The sequence below is a fragment of the Fukomys damarensis genome, unplaced genomic scaffold (assembly GCF_012274545.1).
Source record: "Fukomys damarensis isolate Sample0158 unplaced genomic scaffold, DMR_v1.0_HiC HiC_scaffold_13, whole genome shotgun sequence".
NCBI lineage: Eukaryota > Metazoa > Chordata > Mammalia > Rodentia > Bathyergidae > Fukomys > Fukomys damarensis.
Window position 1 is genome coordinate 1,672,936 of NW_022900925.1, and position 19,561 is coordinate 1,692,496.

Sequence of the window (19,561 nt, forward strand, 5' to 3'; positions counted from 1 at the left end):
CATCCTCGAGCCCCTGAGGTGGGAGGATTGAAGGGGGCAGTTGACAATCAGTGGTCTTTCAGGGTTTGAGGAGGGGCCCGAGACAGCCAACATGTCTTGACCTAAGGGAACAGAGCAAATGGCTCTGTAGGGGAAGCTCTGGGGTCAAGAAAGGGAATCTGCCCTATTTTTAATGTTCATACAGAGATTTCTTTAACTGAAATACCAAATAGTTTCTTTGGTGTGAAAAACTATAATAGTACACAGGATCCTAATGAGATAATTAATAATGTGAAATAGGAAGTAAAGGGCTAAAGGTGTAGGGAAAGTGGTGGGGGAAAGGTAATAAGGGAGAGGAAAAAATATGAGAAACTGAAAAAATGGAAATAGAGTGTTTGTAAATGGGGAGGGGAGGAGGGGGTCAAGGGAGGGCAGGGACAAGGAAAAAATGAGAATCAAGACTTATTATGTAAAGGTACAGAATCCCAATGTTGAATGTAACTGTATTGTATACCTAGATTGTACCAATAAACTCAATAAAAAGAAAAAAAAAAGAAAGGGAATCTGATGAAATATTTTAGCACAGTAATTGAGGTCCTCTGCCCTATATGGAGACTCCAGCATCTACCTGGATAGGGGTCAAGTCTCCCTTAATCTTTTTGTCCCAATAATGTAGTTATCTTCTCTGTCCTTGTCTTGTTTGACCTGTCAACACTGTTAATTACCAACATCCCATCAGGAAATGCAGTCTTTTCTCGTTTTCTCCTCCTCCTTCCTTTTCCCCTTGGTCTCTGGTGTTAAGTGGGCCAGGCACAGTGTTTAGACTCATCTCTTTTCCAGCTGCATTCATTCTTATGTCCAATCCTCTCTCTGTGCCACATTGATTGTACCTTTGCTGTACTGAGATGAAATCCAGACCATATACCTACTACACACAGGTATTTGAAAAATCAATGTCAGATTCTGACTCTAGGATAAAAGGAAAGTATTAAATGGTGTGTGTTTCCACCTGCTGATGCCTGAACATGGCTGCAAAGGACTCAGGGTGCTCCGGAGAAGGCTGTAGATATGACTGTGACCATGCAGCCTGCCTCAGGTTGTCCTCTTGGTGACATGTGACTGTAAGTGGTAAATGCTCTTGCAAAGTGTAGTCTTCTTCCCTTATTATGGTGTAGTCTTAGGAAGTTCAGTGTGTCTTAGGATCATGTAATAGTACCTTGTTTTTATGTCTAAAATGAAGGTAATAAAAAGATGTTCCAGCCAGGCATGGTGGTACATGCCTATAATCCCGGAACTCTGGGAAGCTGGGGCAGGACGACTGCAGACTTGAGCCCAGTCTGGGCAACTTAGTGACTTAGTAAGATCCTGTCTCAAAATTTAAAAAAGAAAAAAATTAAAATGTACTGGGCATAAACTCTGGATGCCCTATGTTCAACCTCAAGAACTGGGGGAAAAAAGTGTCCACCTGCATACGTTTCCACGGTCTGTGAAAACTAGGTGGGTGGTGTGAAGTTCTTTGTGAAAAAACTGTTATATATACTATAGGACATTTAGATTTGCCATCATGACACCCATTACATATCAGTAGCAATCTAATCTAAGTAGCATTCAGAAAAGTATCATCACATTTCCAACACACGCCCAGAGGGGCAGCAGTGTCCTTATCATATTTTCAAGAGGCAGTGTCTGTTTTCCTGGCTTTTTTTTTCCCCCTGGTACCAGGGATCAAACTTGGGACCTTGCACTTACAAGGCAGGTGCAGTGCTATTGAGCTAAATCCCTGGCCTTTCTGTTTTCCTGGCTTTTAGTACTACATTTGGACAGTGTCTACCTTTGTACCTCTGGCCAGGACCCCTCCCACTGCCTTTGTGCCATGACCCCTTAAATGTCCAAATGCTGCCTTCAGTGTAAGTTGTTCAAAACTAGACATTCCTTCCCTTCCACCTTCCTCACTACTAATCCTGCTCTTCCTGAGTCTTTCTCTTTAATAAATGGGAGTGCCATCCTTTTGGTTGCTCAGGCCGGGCCCCAGGCATCATCCTTAAGACCTCCTTTTCTTTCTTCCCTTCCTTTTCCTTCTCTTCTTTCCCTTTTTATTTCTGTGATATTGAGAGTTGAACCTAAGAACTCCTACATGTGAGCTCCTCTGAGCTACATTCCCAGCCCTTGTTTGTTTGTTTGTTTATTATTCCAGGGCAAGCCTAAGACTCAAAGTTGTTCAGGCTGGGTTCAACTTGCAATCAGTCCATTTGCCTCAGCCTTCAAGAGTGTAGGGATTACAGGCATGTGCCACCATGCCAGCTTCTTTCCTCCTTTTCAATGAAATGCTGTCACTTTTGCCTTAAAAATATGTCGGTTGCAACCATTTCCTGTGACCTCCCCTATGGCCTGCCTTCCATACTTCCACCTTTCCTCACCCTGCCTTCCCAAACCACTCCTCTGCTTTGTCCTTGTGTTCTACATTCTGTTCTTAGCAGAAGCCAGAGTGGTCCTTTTAATGAATAAGTCCTGTCACTTCTCTGCTTAAAACCCTTTAGGGATGTCTGTCTTCACTCAGTGAAGTGGCCAGTGACACCCTCAAGACCTGACCCCATTCCCCCTTGGACACTGTCACCCTCCCCTCTTCCCTGGCCCCCAGAGCTCTGGTTTCTTGGTGACTGTGATGACTGTCCCTTGGACATCCCAGGCATTTTTGTGTTGACTGCCCTCTCTGTCTGGATGGCACCTTATCAGAGATATCATCCCTTTCCACTATTCACTGTCCACTATGCCCCTGTCCTCCTCCATCCACCCCTCCTCACCCCGCCTTAGTTTCCCTCTTAGCTTTTATTCCATCATGCGTGCACACACACAGATACACCCACACATACACACACCCACACACACCTCCTTCTTTAGAGATTTCTGCTCCACTTTCTAACTCTTGGCTCTTATGGATTGATTGGAGAAAGAGAATGCCATGGGTGAAGGGAAGGAGAAGTAGAAGGAACTGAACCATGCCTGTTTCTGTCAGACCTTCATATTGTTCCTTATTCCAACCATCTCTTTTTCCACCTGTGGTTGTGGTAGAGGAAGAACATTAAAAATCCAGAGAACAGATAGAAAGAGAAAATGCTGATGGCCAGAAAAGCAAGTAGATCTCCTTTCTCTAATAGTTTATTGTGAAAAATTGCAAGCAGAGGGAGAAGTTGAATTACACAGCAAACACCCATTTACCACTACTTGGACTCAGTAGTCAGTATTTTACTCTATTTGCTTTAGTTTATAAGAAATGAACATACATATTAAAATTGAAACAAATCACCAAAAGTAGAACTGAATTCCTTAATTTAACTGACTGAGCTGCAGGAGCAGTCAAAGAATTAAGGCAGGAGACATAGGAACACAGGATGAGATGTTGGTGTAATCTTCCTCATAAATTATAAGGGCACCTAGAGTGCTCTGGTTTCAACAGGCCACCCCATTCTGGCCATCTAGAAGGCCCAGAACTGTGAGTCAGATTGCAGATTGTTGTGGTTTAAACAGAAAGTGTACCCAAAGACTCATGTACTGGGAACTGGATCCCCAATGCAGCAGTGTTCAGAGATGAGCCTAGAGGAGTAACCGGATGGATCATGACAGAGCTAAACTCCTCAATGGATTAATCCTTTGATGATTTCCTAGCTGAACAAATTGTTAGGAGGTGAGACCCAGTTGGAGTAGGATATTAGTGGGCCTTTGAAGGTTATGTTCTGTCCCTGCCTCCTTCTCTGTCTCTTTCCTTCTCATTCTGCCTCCTGGCTGCCGTTAGGTGAATGGCTTTCCTCTACTGTGCCCTTATGCCATGATGTTTCTGCCTCACCACAGTCTCATAAACAATAGAGCCATCATGACTAAGACCTCTGAAACTGTGAGCCAAAATAAACCTTAAATTGTTTTTGTCAGGGGACCAGGATGTAGCTCAGTTGCACAGTGCCTGCCTGGCAAGCACAAGGTCCAAGTTCAATCCCCAGTACAAAAAAAAAAATTGTTTATGTCAGGGATGGAAAGCTGACATGCAAATGATGAAACATTGGCTTGTGCTTGCTCCAGCCAACAAGAGATTTATTTGTCCCTCACCATTTGCAGAAGACTGGTTTCAGAAGATTTGGTATCCTGATGGATACCAAAAGCCATGGATGTTCAAGTCCTTTATATAAAGTGATGCAGTATTTGCATATAACCTGTGTACCTCCTCTCATATACTTCAAATGATCTCTATGTTATTTATAATATCTAATACAATATGAACATTTTGTAAATACTTGTTGTACTATACTTTGTATGGAATAATGATGAGGAAGAAAGTCTGTACATATTTAGTACAGATTTAATTTTAAAAAATATTTTTGGCCAGAGGTTGGTTGAACCTATTGGTATACACCTGCAGATACAGACAGCTGAGTACATAAGGAATGTTAAGACCTTAAGGTTTCCATGTTACTGTGGGCATGAGGGTTCAATATGGGAGCTCCAAGAGGATGGATCAGGACCTGAAACAGCCCAGGACTTTCTTTCTGTTGTTCATCTCTACTTGCCTCTGCCCTATGAGTTGTCTGTTGCATGCTGAAACTGGCTTCCTCCAATGTACATATGATTCATGGGGGCCAGCATGCTGAACCTCCCATATCTCTTGGAAGGCATAGCCACTTTTTTGCTCATTTCCTACTAGGCCCATGTTGATCTGTGTAAGAGGAGGTTCCCAGCACTTCCCACAAGGCGAGGCTTACCTGGGCTACATAGTGATTTCAATGTAGTCTGAATTACATAGCAAGATCCTGTTTCAAAAAACCAGAGAGGAGAGAGAGAGGAAGAGAGGGAGGGGAGACACCATGATCCTCTGCCCAGTCCCCTGAGGCAGCTAGTGCTGAACCCACTCCTGCCCTGGTCAGTCCCCGCACTGCAGCAAGAGGCATGGGGGCAGGAACCTGGACATCCCCTCTGCTCCAGATCTCCAGTGGCCCATTGCCTGGATGCCCATCACCTTTACAAAGGTCTTCCCACCCTCCCACTGCCTCTTCAAAGCCAGGCCTCTTAGACTTCAGCTGGATAATTTCTTTTTCTTTTTTCTTTTGGTACTGAGGAATCAAACTCGGGTCCTTGAGCTTGCAAGGCAGGTGGTGGAACCACTGAGCTAAATCCCCAGCCAGCTGGATGATTTCTTGATTGTCCACCTCTGCCAGACTGAGCTCTCGGGGCAGTGCCTTAGTTGCTTTGTGGATTGTTATGTTGTACAGCTTGTCTCTGTGCATGGCACATAGTAAGTGCCTAATAAATTTGTATAGAAAGAAGAAAATAAAAATAAAATCCAGACAAGAAATAAAAACCTGGGACAGGTCTTGTTTGGCTAGGCATGAGCCACATATTGACCCTGTCTAGTCTGCTGGGATCAGGGCTGTGTTGTGGCCCCCTGAGTCCTTATAGAGGAGTGTGCTGTGGCTAAGGAAAGTGCAGTCATTTAGTGTGGGTGTATTGTGTAAATTTCATGAACTCTTTTAGTCTTCTGGGATCATTTTTACTGAATGCTTCACATATGGTAGCCATTAACCACTTGTGACAGTGAAGCCCTGAAATGTTGCTAGTCAAAGTTGCATACACTCCACATTTGAAGAGTTGGCACAAAAAGATACATTATACCTCACTAATACACAGTCACGTGCCACATAATGCCATTTTGGTCAATGACAGATACATATGCGATGGTAGTCCATAAGGTTAGAAGGAACTGAAGAATCTCTGTGGCCCAGTGATGTCATAGTTGTTGTAATGTTGTAGCACATGCATTACTTATGTGTTTGTAATATATTTGTGTGACTGAGCTGCCAGTTACATAAAAGAATGTGCATTTATGTACAGTATGTAAAATTTGATAGTGATAATAAATGACTGTGTTCCTGGCTTATATATTTCCTATACTTTCAATCATTATTCTGAATGTTCTCTCTAGTTATAAAGAAAAATGTTTGCTTTTCAGCAGCCTCCTGTGTCTCATGTTTACTGCGTCTCTTGAGTGTTTCCTTTTCTCTTGTGCTTGTCTTAATCATGTGTTGTTTTATTCATCATGACCCTAAGAGACATAGACTGTATCCCTTGGTATATGGTGGGCTGTACCATCTAGATTGGTAGAAGTAACCATCTGTGATGATCACATGATAAAATTACCTAACAGTGCATTTCATGACTTAATCATGTCATTAAGGGATGCACAACTGTATTTTATATTGATTTCATGTTAATGATGTTTTGCATATATTCATTTAAAGAAAATATTATTCTTTTATCTGTTTTTTTTTTTTTTTTTTTACCAGGGATTAAACTCAGGACCTTGTGCTTTTGAGGCAGGCACGCTAACACTAAATTAAATCTCTGGCCCTATTTGGGTTTATTTTTTTGACAGTTTAAGGTTTTTTTTCAGCTTTTATTTTTTAAATTTTATTTTTCTATTAGTACACATTTATCATATATGTTGATCACATTCATCATAGTGGTTTGGTTTGTTTTTGGGGGTTGCTACTGGATGATATAAAATTACCCCTGTGGTTCATATTTATTTACATGGACGGTGTTGCTCTAAAACTTTGGTTCTCAACATATGGTCCCTGGTCTAGCAGATCAAGATCACTTGGAAATGTGATAGAACCACGGGGGCGGGGAGGGTTCCTCAAACCAAGGGAATCAGAGATTTGTAGGTTGGAGGTGGATTTAAGAGGAGGTACAACCAGAAATCTATATTTAAACTAACTCTTCCCCAAGTCCTGATGCCTGCTCATGTTTGAGGACTAATGTGTGACCGTAACATGTCATCTGCCGGTAAAAGCTGGATTATGGTATGGCTGGTGGTTCCAGAGCTTTAGGTTTCCCCTTCATCTTTGTGGAGTGGAGAAGAATTTCATAGTTACTTTAATCTGTGAGCTATTTAAACATTTTCCTTTTGTGAGCCTCCATATGCAGGTGCTCAGCAGCTTAAATATCAGTGACACCTTTAGTGAAAATACTTATTAAACATATCAAAGCAACACCAAAGCACACACCTTCATAGGAGTCTTCTGTAACAAACCAGAAAGGAAGAGTGGTACTGAAACTGCATTGGATGACCAGGAAAGAAAACCAAAAATGCAGCCGTGAATAGAAGAAAAGGCTTTCCCTATTTGATGTTGCATCCAAAAATAGTGGTAGAATGAGTAGCTTCAGCCGTTTATTTCCAAGGACAGGTAGGATCAGTTTACAGTCTTTATGTTCTGGCTCCTGGCAAAGCTTCTAAGCAGTCTTTTTTTAACTTTATTTTTTTATCAGTACATATTTGTCATATATATTGATTACATTCATAATAGGGAATTTGTACCTGTACATAATATATCTTAATTATTTTTTCCTATTCCCCTCCCTTCCATTAAACCCTTCTTTCCCTTTCACTTTCAAAAGCTTTGTTTCCATTTTTTTCCTTCCAATCTTTTTATTTTTCTTTTGCCCTTCCTTCCCTTCGCCTTCCTTGCTCCCTTTCCCTGCTTCCCATTTAGACATGTTCTTCCTTCTTCCCAATGTTTATCCTCCATTAGGTTCCTTATTTACCATTTGGGTTTCTTACACAGGAGAAACAATACAATATTTAAATTTTTCCAAGGCTGGGGATTTAGCTCAGTGGCACCGCACCTGCCTCGTAAGCGCAAGGTCCTGAGTTCAATCCCCTGTTCAAAAAAAAAAAAAAAAAAATGGTTTGTCCAATTTAGCCATCAGTCTTTCTTCCTGGAATTGTAGGAGAATAAAGTACTCCCTTTAAAAGCTGTGCTCCCTGAGGGTACAGCTCAGTAGTAGAGCACTTACTTAGTGTACATGAGGCCCTGGGTTCATTCTAGCACCAAAAAAAGAAAAGAAAAGGAAAAAGAAAGAAATCAAGCAAGCTCTGCTGCTGTGCAAACTCTCAAAGCTCTTGGTAAGGAGATGGCACCACATTGGCCTGTAGCACATCTTATTTATCCTAACCTGGAAAGGACAGAACCAGATCCATCTGTAATGCGGAGTAGAGTCCCAAAGTCCAGAGATAGAATTGAATGTCATTGCAAAGGTAACTCAGAAGTGGACCTCTGAGCTAACATTGCATGTTTATGTAATAGGTACATACATATGTAATATTACACGTATAAAGTAAAAATACATTTAAGAGCAGCCATCATTCATGGAGCATGGGCCTTGTGCTGACATATTTTAAAAACTTCATTTACAGTTCTCATGATAGCCCTCTAAAGCAGCTATTATCCCTGGCTATGTTAGTCTATTTTCTGGTAGTATAATGAAATATCTGACACTGGCTAACTTTATAAAGAAAAGAAGGCTTTCTACCTCACAGTTCCAGAGATTCGAAGGTATGGCCCTGGCATTGGCTTGGCTCTCATGAGGAACTCATGGTAGATGGCTATGCAATGTGGAAGCCTGTGTCAGAGAGAGAGAAAGAGAGAGATCAAATGTGAGACAGGAAACCCCAAAGTATGGAGGGGCCAATACTGTAATGCCCTCCCTCTAGATCCTACCTCTTAAAGATCCTATCAGCTCTTTATACTACCACACTGGGGACCAAGTTTCTAACACATGACTCTTGGGGACACACTCAGACCATATCCAGACTATAGCACACCAACCTGTGCCTAGAACACCACAGGCAAGCACATTGTACATCTTACTAAATATTGTTGGTGAATGGATTTATCAGAAGAGGCTGGGATTCTGGGAAGTTAATGACTTACTTGATGTTCTGCTGTGCCTTCTGGTATCCCCATTGCACTGCCCTAATTTTTTCCTAAAAATATTCCCTCTCATCCTTGCCTTAATTTGAATTTTGTTTTCACAAGATAATAGTAATTAAAATAACAAGTTTCATTAGTGGCTGTTATAGCTGCCATTTATTGAATTTATACTGTGAATCAGGTATTGTTCTAAGCACATCACATGATTAAATCCTTTAATCCTCAAAATACCATTGTGAGATAAGTACCATTGTTATACCTATTTTGTAGGTAAAAATATCAAAGCACAGAGAGGTGAAAGAATTTGCCTAAGGTCCTACAGCTGCTACTAACTGACACAAGCAGGATCAACAAGACAGTCTGGATTTCAATCCAGTGCCCTTGTACACTAAACTATGCTACCACACTAACGTAGCAAGGCTTGCCTTCTAGCCCTCTGAGGCAGCCAGGAGGCTCCTGGCTTCTGGCTTCTGGCTTCCATGGCTTTTCAAACTGGTGGTGTCAAGGAAAAATTATAGGCCTTGGATATACAGTCTTGGGTTCAAATACCAACTTGCCTCACCCATACAGTTTTGAACAAATTGCTTAATGTGTTCTGATGTACATTATAGGATTGTGGTTGGAATGATAAGGAACATGCAGGTAAAGGACTTAGAAGAACCCCTAGGCGCATGCTGTGCTGAACCCCTATCTTTTGCTCCTTTCCACCTACTCATGCTCTTAATTCTACTCCTGAACACTGACATAGTTTATCTTTCTTACATTCAAAATGAAGACCACTTTGTCTTAACTCAGCCTCCTTTTAGCTGAATCTGTCCACATACTATTTTCTCCCTCACCTTGATGCCCCTGCTTCCTTTTCTCAGAGAGATGGCTCTCCACAACAGATCCAGCCACATTGCTTTCTTGGTTTAATATGAGTGGGTGTTCCTATTGTCTACCGGGAGATGTCTGAATTCTTTATCATTGTACCCCAGGAAATAGAGGAGCTGAGAACCCAAGCCCTCTCTCTGTGGAGTATTGGGACAAGTGGCTGCCACTCCCCATTCTCAACTCTCTGGTACATACCTGCCCCCTCCAGAATGCTTTACCACCCTTTTTGCTTGATAAAAATCTAATCATTACCTCCTTTGTGTGGTCTTGGGCCTCCCCTACTCTTATGTACCTATGCAACATTTTGTTTTTATGCAGCTCCTACTGCCTATATTTTGTTTTGCAGAGTTGTACAGGAATTGGCTCCTGTAGGTTGCAACTCTGTGCAGGCAGGGACCACTTGATTCATTTGGACATTCATACTCTAGACAAAGGATACATGTATACTAAGTCTACTACATATACTAAGGCTGCACACCCAGCCTAGAGTAGGTTTTCAGTAAACACTTAGCTAAATTATAGTGTCCAGGGTGGTGGAACAGAAACAGATCAAAGGCCAAGGGATCCAGCCTTAGTATCTCTCTAGAGCTTGGGTGCACACTTTTCACCACCCCTTGGGCTGCCTCCCTCCATTGTGATTGCTGGGAACCTGGCACACAGGGATAGATGCCTTATCCTTCCTTGTTTGTGTCCCCAACTCCCTCCTTCCCCTTCAGAACAATAAACTCTAAGTGCTGTATTTTAGAGTTTATTTGAAGGGATTCTCAGCTCTCCCATCCTGGTCACTACCGCTTCTGTCACCCCTGTTGAGATATATATCCTTTTTGTAATTTTGAGACTGGGTTTTGCTAAGACACTAATTTTCCCATGCTGGGCTTCTCTTGCTATTCTTTTGAATAGCATTGGTGCCACCTTTATTGCTGGGCCAGGCCATCTTGCAGTGTCCAAAGTGAGTCTTCCCATTGCTTACCAATACCTGTCCTCTATTGTCTCACTGCAACTATACATTTTCAGGAACCAACCCCTGAAGGAAGAGTGGGCAGGACGAGCTCTGCACCCCAGAACAATGGCAAGGTAGAGGCTGGGGCTGGAGGCTGTGGCCTTTTTACTTCTGGCCCTGGTAGGAGTGCCATCATTTGTTGGATCTCTGTTCTGGTTGCAGACTGTGCCCTTACTCTCTGGGTCTTTTGCTGGAGAGTTTGCTAATTCTGCACTTCAAGTCAGACTTGCTGTCAGAGAAGGGAACAGCAGAGCCAAATGTGTATTCCTCGCACTATTGTGTTAAGAATTATTAACTGCAGTGGTTTCCCCTTTTCATTTGTGGTATCATCTTGGGAATTTTCAGTCTAAAATCAGAACTGATTTTCCTTTGGGGACTAGAGAGGCACCTGGGCACAATTCTTAGCAGAGTGAATAGTTTTTTCTATTGAGAAAAAGCTGCTGACATTAATGGATCGTGGTCATTTAATATTGAGCACCCACTATACTGGTAATTTGATGGCTGATTTTAGAGGTTAGAAAGCTTGCACAAAACAACCTTTTCACTGTGAGATGGGAGATGAAAAGACTATGACAGAGTCATTATAAGAAGGGCAATAATGCAACTTCTGTGTCAACTTGTGTTGTATTTGTCTGGTTACTAACCTAGGTGACTGTGCTGTTGTCCAGAAAATATAATCATGTTGACATCCAACTGAAAGTACACACAAAGCATCCTTTTAATATTATTTTGTAAATCATTAATAATTAATTAATTTTAAAACCTTAATCATGATTGTGCTTATGAGGCAGGTGGTGGAACCATTGACCTAAATCCCCCACCCAACAATAACTCTTTTTAAATCAATGACAGCTGTTTAAGGAGAGTTGAGTTTGATATAATTAAAAATTTCTTGAGATGGTGGTGGTGATAGTAGTGAGTATGTTCCATGCCACTGAATTATTTAAAGTAGTTAAAATGGTAAAATTTGTTAACGTTTATTGTCTTAGTTACTTTCTCATCACTGGGACAAAATGCCAAACACCCACAAGTAAGGAAGAAAGGTTTATTTTAGCTCACAGTTTGTAGAAGTTTCTGTCCATAGTCGGATGGCTCCAAGGTAGGGCAGCTGGCAGAGGATAAACAATTCATGGCATGCAGGCAGGAGGCAGCAGGCAGCCAGTCTTCCTTCCCCTTTATATTCCAACTAATATAGGCCTATTAGTTGGCACCACAGGTTGAGGATTCTGTCTTCAGTAAATCCATCCAGCCACACCAAGAATCATGCTAAACCAATCAGAGGACTAATCCACTACCACACATGAACCAGCCACTCCCCAAAGCCCTACTTGGGAGTCAGTGAGGCTTTGGAGGACATTTTAGATGTAAACCATAATGCCTATTTTGCCAAATAAAAATAGAAACAAAAGTAGATTTACAGGGCCAGAGATTTAGCTCAGTGATTCTGCTACCTGCCTTGCAAGCACAAGGACCTGAGTTTGATCCCCGGTACCCAAAAAAAAAAAAAAAACAAAACTTAAAAGTAGGCTTACTTTTGCAGGAGTGGAACCAGGGTGTTAGGCAATTTGCAAACAACTTCCACACTAGTTTTCTTTTTTTATGGTACTGGGGGTCAAACTTGGGTCCTTGTGCTTGTGAGGCTGGCAGGAAAACCATTGAGCTAAATCCCTGGCCTAATTTTCTTTCTTTTTTCTTTTTTTTTTTTTTTTTTTTTTTTTTTTTTTTTTTTTTTTTTTAATCCAGAGTATCATGCAAGTATTCTTTCACTGGGCTATATCCCCAGTCCTCTTTTTCTTTTTTAAATAAAGTATTCCATAAGTTGCAAAATACAATGATTATAATTTTATAATGGCTCATTGGCTTATGTAAGTCTAAATTTGTGTAATTGCACTCAATGTAGATGCAGAAACTACTAGTACTTCTCCGATGTAATTGACCCAGAGGGAACTGGTGTTCTGACTTTTTCACCATTGTTTGGTGTTGTGATTCTTAAACTTCATGTAAGTGGAATTAGGAAGTAAATACTCGGTTGCATCTGATTCTTTGACTCAGCATAATAGTTATGAGATCCATTCATTTGCTAGTGTATCAGTAATTCTTTTCCAATTGCTTTATACTTTCCAATATACTATCTCACTATTTAGTTTGTCTTTCTTTTGGAGGATATTTCAGTTGTTCTGGTTTCGCACTGTTACAAATAAAGGTGCTATGAATGTTCTTTGGATAAATCTATGTATTTACTTCTCTTGGGTACAGAGCAAGGAGTGGAACTGTGAAGCACAGGGTGAAAATATTTACCTGTAGTGTAAATACTGCCAGTTTTCAAAGCAGTTGTACCAGCCCTTTTGAATAGCAGGGCATCAAGTTCCTGCTGAGATCACAACACCTGGTATTAGTGTTTTTTATTTCTTTTTTAAGCCATTGAGGGAGTGTATAGTTGTATGTGTCCCTTGAAATGATGCAAAAGCAGATTTTTAAAAATTTTGTAAATATTTAAACTTCTAACTCGATACTGTATTTGCAAAGCCAGTGGAGGAATATAGAGCAGGGCCTTTGGACTCTCAGCCATTGTGGCAAACGGGCTGTCTGCTCTGTGTCTGCATTGATTTGAGGGCCTTTTCACACTCTCTCCTCCAGATGTCAGAGGTATTAGGATGACTCTGAACATCTGCCTGTCTCCAGTCTTCTGGATCTGTTTCTCTCCAGTGGTATTCTTTAAAGAAAACTGAATAGTGGTTTAGAGAATTTATTTGTAGTTTTTCTCATTAATGTTAGACATAATTTATCTGGGCAACAAGTGTGAGCTCATTTAGGAGTCTTTAGACTTCAGTGCCTTTCAATAAATGTTTCTTTTACCCTTCTCATGATAGGGAAGAAAGAAAAGAGTAGAGATACTCTGCCTTCTTCTGTTAGCAGTGTTTTTTCACCTCCAAGAAAATGTCTTTCTTGCCTTTAGACTTATTTTCCATATGAAATGATGTATACAGAGTGCTTGGTGTTGAGAACATGGTAGAAACTCATATTGTTTCTCCTCCTCTATTTTCTGTTTACTCAGATGTTTAAGCACCCCACTACCACTATGGGGTTTGAATATAGGGTCTTTCCACTAAGCAATCTTCTCAGCACCTTTTTAAATTTTGAGACAAGTTGTTGATAAATTGCCCAGTCTGTCCTCAAACTCTCAATCCTCCTGCCTCAGCCTCCCAAGAGGCTGGGATTACAGACGTGTACCACCACACCTAGCTGGTTTTTGTTCACTGTCCTACTTGGCTTTTGTGCTTCTTACTTACAGTTCTCTTTTCTTTTTCTTTTTGTGGCTCTGGAGATTGAACCCAGGGCATCATGCATGCTAAGCCTGTGTTCTACCACTGGGCCATATAACCCTCACATAACCCTCACACTTCTTATTGCATGCCATTCTGAGTAGTGTAATGAAATCTTGAGCCACACAGTCTAGGATGAAAGTTATGCCTTTATTCATTTTATTAATTTGCTATATATATAGTGCTCACCCATTGGCCACTTAGTACCTGTGTGTATCCTCAGATCCGCTCTTGGGATATCTTCGTGCTTGGGTTCAAAAAACTATGATTTTACTTAATATCAGCACCAAAGTGCAAGAGTAATGAGGCTAGCAATTCAGATATGCTGTTGCATAGTGCCTCCCTGAAGTGAGAGGGTGAAAGTTTTCTACTTAATAAGGAAAGAAAAAAGAACTGTATCTTGAGGTTGCTGAGATTTAGGTAAGAATGAAATATAGCATATATAGCGTTTGGTACTGTCTGAGGTTTGAGGAATCAACTAGAGTCTTGGAATGTAACCCATGCACATAGAAGAGACAACTATATTGGAAGTGTAGCACAGTTCTCTGTTCTTTGAAACAGGGAATATCATACTCTGACCTATGAGTGAAAAGGAACAGGTTGTCTAGTGTTCCATTTTTTCAGTTGACAAAATTGTGCTACTCAAAGCCCCATTTCTGTATCTAAACCATTGGGCCCATAGTTCTGCTTGGATGCACTGTTGATTCACAGCACTCATTATTGAAGAGGCGTCTCTTCATCTTCTCTCTTTCCCTCTACCATCTCTCATAGCTCAAGAGAGCCAGTAGTGAAGACACGCTCAATAAGCCTGGAAGTACTTCTTCATCAGGGATAGTGCGGCTGAAAAAGACTGCGACAGCTGGAGCCATCTCTGAGCTTACCGAGAGCCGCCTGAGGACCACTGCAGGTAGGAGACCCAGGTGGCTATTCATCTTGGCTATGTGGAAGCATGTCAGCAATTCATACGTACCTCCCTTCATCATTTACTTATTGAGCACTTACCCTGTGTCAGGAAGTGTTTTAGGCAGTGTCCTTGCCACAGAGAGTTTACAGCCTGTGCTATGATTACTCTGTCCCCTCAGAAGGTCACTTGTCACCGTGTGTGAAATCCTTTTGGGATCCAGGCAATGTGATGATGTATGTTCTGGGGTCATCTTGGTACGAAATGTGTTTGTGCATGAACATAAGATAGCTAAGCTTTTTGTGATCTCACTGTTAAAATGCAGCCTCCAACAGAGTGTTAAATTGTCTAAAATGGGAAAATGAATGTATCATTATTAACCAGTGATGGTGTTGAATATTGGTATATTTAAGATTTTTGTGCCCTTGTCATAAAACATAACACTGCACACTACTTTTCCAAAGGCATGTTTCAATTTTACCGTATTCAGTTTTCAAAAAGTTGAATCTTTGAAGGCTATATGTGGCTTTAGGAGTGAAGGGGAAGGGCCTGGTGTTTCCGTATAATAGCTTTACTGTTTTAAGGAGCAATTTCATACTAAAAATACATACACATTTGGTTTTAAAATATAACAAATGAAAGTACAACTTATATTTGTCAAGTCAGCCTAAAACTGATTCCAAAAGTTAATGAAGCATTACCCAAAAAAATGACAGAGGAGTCTTATTCTCAAATATTAATGCAAAAATGTGAGATCAAAATCTTAGCAAGTGGAATTTAAAAAGAAATAAAAGAGCCAGGCATGGTAGCGCATGCCTGTAATCCCAGCACTCGGGAGGTTGAGGCAGGAGGATCGCTGTGAGTTCAAGACCAGCCTGAGCTACATAGTGAGTTCCAGGTCAGTCTCAACTACATAGTGAGACCCTGTCTCAAAAAACCAAAAAAGAAAGAAAGAAAGAAAGAAAAGAACAGAAGTCTACATCACAACCAAAGTGGAGTTATGCCACCCACGAATGAATGACTGTTAGGAAATCTGAATATAATACTAATATATAGTATTAACAGGCCACAGGAGAAAAACCACATGGTCGCTTTGATAGATATGGAAGATGTACTTGTCACAGTTAGCAAACTTCCTGACTTCATCATAAACTCTTGATAAATTCTAAATGTATAGATACTGCTTTGATGATATAAATAGATTTATCTTGTGAAGTGCAGTGGTGTACACTTAGAATCCCAGCTACTTGGAGGCTGAGACAGGAAGATTATGTGAACCGAGGAGTTTGAGGCCAGTCTGGGAAACACAGTGAGACCCTATCTCAGAATAAATAAATAAATAAAAACTTCCTTTCTTATCAGTGACTAGTTAGAAAATATGATAATGTAAGAAATAGTCCCATCTATGAAAGCATGAAAAGGAATAAACTTAATAGTTCATGAATAGGAATAAACTTAATAGTTCAAGAAACAATATATTTAAAAAAATCTTAAAATCCTTTGGAGGACAGGTTTGTCTTTTAAAGAAGCCATAAATAAGTGGAATGATGGAATACATGGTTTTTGGATGGAAAGATTATAAAACAAATGTGATAGTATAACATACTAAATAAAATAGGGATGCCTAAATTATTCTGTGATTTAATTTTCATTATAATTAAAATATCAGTGAGAACTCAGGGGTGGAAACATGGATAAAACAATACGAGGGTTTTCTAAACATCCATTCTCCCTGGGGGCCCCTTTGTTTCCATTGGGTTGGCAAATATGTGAAGACATTTTTTGTGTCACATCTGGGGGGTGATACTGACATCTAGTGGATAGAGGGCAGAGGTGCTGCTAAACATCTTGAATGTGCACAGTTCCCAACAGTTAACTGTTCTCAAACTGTCAATAGTACCACTGCTGAGAAGTCCTAATAGGGAATAATAAATATTCTAAAATAATCAGGAAAATTCTGAAAACTGGTAATCAAGGGACTAACCATTAGCATATTGAAACTTAAGAAGACATAGGCAGTTGGGCCAGGGATTTAACTCAGAGGTTCCACCACCTGCCTTGCAAGTGCAAGGATCTGAGTTTGATCCCAGGTATCAAAAAAGAAGAAGAGGAGGAGGAGGAGGAAGGTGAGGAGGAGGAGGAAGGTGATGAGGAGGAGGAGGGCGAGGAGGAGGAGAAGAAAAAGAAGACATAGGCAGTTCATAGCAATATTGGAGAAAGTCTAGGGCACATAGTGGATTTAGTGCAGGGTGAAGGTGGTATTTTATATTATCGATGGCTACTTTGCTCGAAAACAATGATGAGGAAGTGCTGAAAAGAGTATGGGTATGCTGGTAGCTCCCTGCTCCATTATGGCTGCTGCAGCACTAAAAAGAGATTAAGTCTCTGACTGCTGAAATCAACCAGTTGAAAAGCTATAGCTGATTGGAAGCTCTCCCAATTTGTAGCTGTTTCAAGAAGAAAATTTTAAATCAAACTATCAATTGAATAGTCTTTGAGTCTTCAGGCCGAAAATAACAGACCAACTAAAAATATTAATGTTAATAGCTGCCTTCAAGAAGCCTTTGGTTGTGCCATTTAAGTTGCATATCTAGACTTAGAAAATCCTCCTGTGATCATAGCATCAAGTCAGCAGCCCAAATTTTAAAATTAGCAGTGTAATAGTACCATAGATATTTCTCATATATTCAAAATGAAAGAAAAGAAAGCAAATCCAAGAGAAATTGCCGAAAAACATTACCAAACACCTGCCAAATAATGAATGTATTGAAAAAGTTGAAATTGCTGATCTTGGTTTCATTAATGTCCACATAAGAAAGGATTTTGTATCAGAACAGTTGACCAGTCTTCTGATGAATGGAGTTCAGCTGCCTGCCGTTGGAGAAAATAAAAAGCTTGTAATTGACATTTCTTCTCCCAACATAGCTAAAGAGGTTCATGTAGGCCACTCACATCAACTATCATAGGAGAGTGTGTTCTTCTTCTTCGAATTTGCAGGATATGATGTGCTCAGGTTAAATCATGTAGGAGATTGGGAGACCCAATTTGACATGCTCGTCACTCACCTGCAAGGTATACTTCCTGGGGTTATTTGGGCCTTTTATAAGAAATCTAAGAAAAGAAGCATACGAGTGTGTCATTCTGCTCCAGAGTAAAGATCTGGCTATTACACAAGCTTGGAAGCTTGTCTGTGATACCACCCACTAAAAGTTTAATAAAATGTATGACGCATTGGACATCACCCTAATAGAGAGAGGAGAATACTTCTAACAAGATAGGATGAATGATGTCATAAAATAATTTAAAGAAATAAAAGAATTAGAAGATAAAGCACTCACACAAGTGGATGATAGCAGAAAGATTGTATTTATCCAGGGAATTCCATACCATGGACCACAGTGAAATCAGATGATGGTGATATCTATGATACCTGGCTGCTGTTAAATAAGGACTATTTGAGGAAAAAGCAGATGGGATTATGTATGGGCAGTGGACAATCTGTGTACTTCAACACATTGTTTGCTTCTGCTCAAGCGATGGGTTGGTGTGATCCTAAAGTAACTCAAATGTCCCACACTGGATTTGGTGTGGTGCTAGGGGAAGACAAGAAGTTTGAAACATATTCAGGTGAAACAGTATGCTTCATAGAATTTCCAGGAGAAAGACTAAAGTTATCCATGGGCAAATAGAAGGAAAAAGAGAGAGACAAGGTCTTAACTGCAGAGAGATTGAAAGTTGCTCAGACATCTGTTGCTTATGGCTTTATCAAATATGTTGACTTTTCCTATATCCAGATAAATGACTGTATCTTTTCCTTTGACAAAATGCTAGGTGACAGAGGGAACATAGCTGCTTGCTTGTTATATGCTTTCACTAGATTTAGGACTATTGCATACCTGGCCAGTACTGATGAAGAGATAACTCCAGAAAGCTGCTTGGGAGGCCAAGATCATTTTGGACCATGAAAAGGAATGGAAATTAGGCTGATGCATTTTATGTTTTCCTGAGATTTTGCAAAATATTTTAGATTACTTATTTCTACATAGATTCTACTATTAGATTTGTGACCTAGCAGCTACTTTCACAGAGCTCTATGGTAGCTGATACACATAGAGAAAGACTGATAGACCAGAAAAGTATTGAAGGTGAACAGTGGTGTATGCTGCTGTGTGAAGTGGTAACTGCTGTCATGGCCACAGGGCTCAATATCCTCAGAATAAAACCCATCCAAAGAATCCAAAGATTGTCTGAGGTTTGAGAACTGTGTTTTACCAAAGTGGCCATTAGCACTGTTCGCTTTTTTTAATATACATAATTATGTGCAGATAAAAATTAGTAAGGATAATTCCTCTATTTAAAAAAATGAGTAAGGGGCTAGTGATGTAGCTCAGTGGTAGAGCACATGCTTAGCATGTGTGAGGTCCTGGGTTCAAACCTTAATGCTATTTAAAAATAAAAGACTGATTAAAGCTTCAGGAAAAACTAAAGCTGGAATCCTATTTCATTTCTCTCATCAAAATAAATTTCAAATATATTTAGCTCAGTGGTTCTGCTGCCTGCCTTGCAAGTGCAAGGTCCTGAGTTTAATCCCCGGTACCAAAAACAAACAAAATAAATTTCAAATGGAGTAAAGATTTAAATAATAAAATGTGAAACTATGAAAGTACAAAGAGAAAACATCAGAGAATTAATTTTTAGGCTTAGCCTTGGGTTTAAGTAACAATAAACA

General features: G+C 40.3%; 1 long non-coding RNA gene and 1 pseudogene across 1 annotated transcript in view; both read left to right on the plus strand.

Annotated features, from left to right (window-relative positions):
* Positions 1-14,772, plus strand: part of LOC104849963 — an 83,377-nt gene extending 68,605 nt beyond the window's left edge. Inside the window, exon 3 of the long non-coding RNA XR_776860.2 lies at positions 14,703-14,772. This is a non-coding gene — a long non-coding RNA (uncharacterized LOC104849963). The remainder of the gene's footprint in view (positions 1-14,702) is intronic.
* Positions 14,773-17,153: 2,381 nt separating this feature from the next.
* Positions 17,154-19,090, plus strand: LOC104849964 (annotated as a pseudogene).
* Positions 19,091-19,561: the final 471 nt, after the last annotated feature.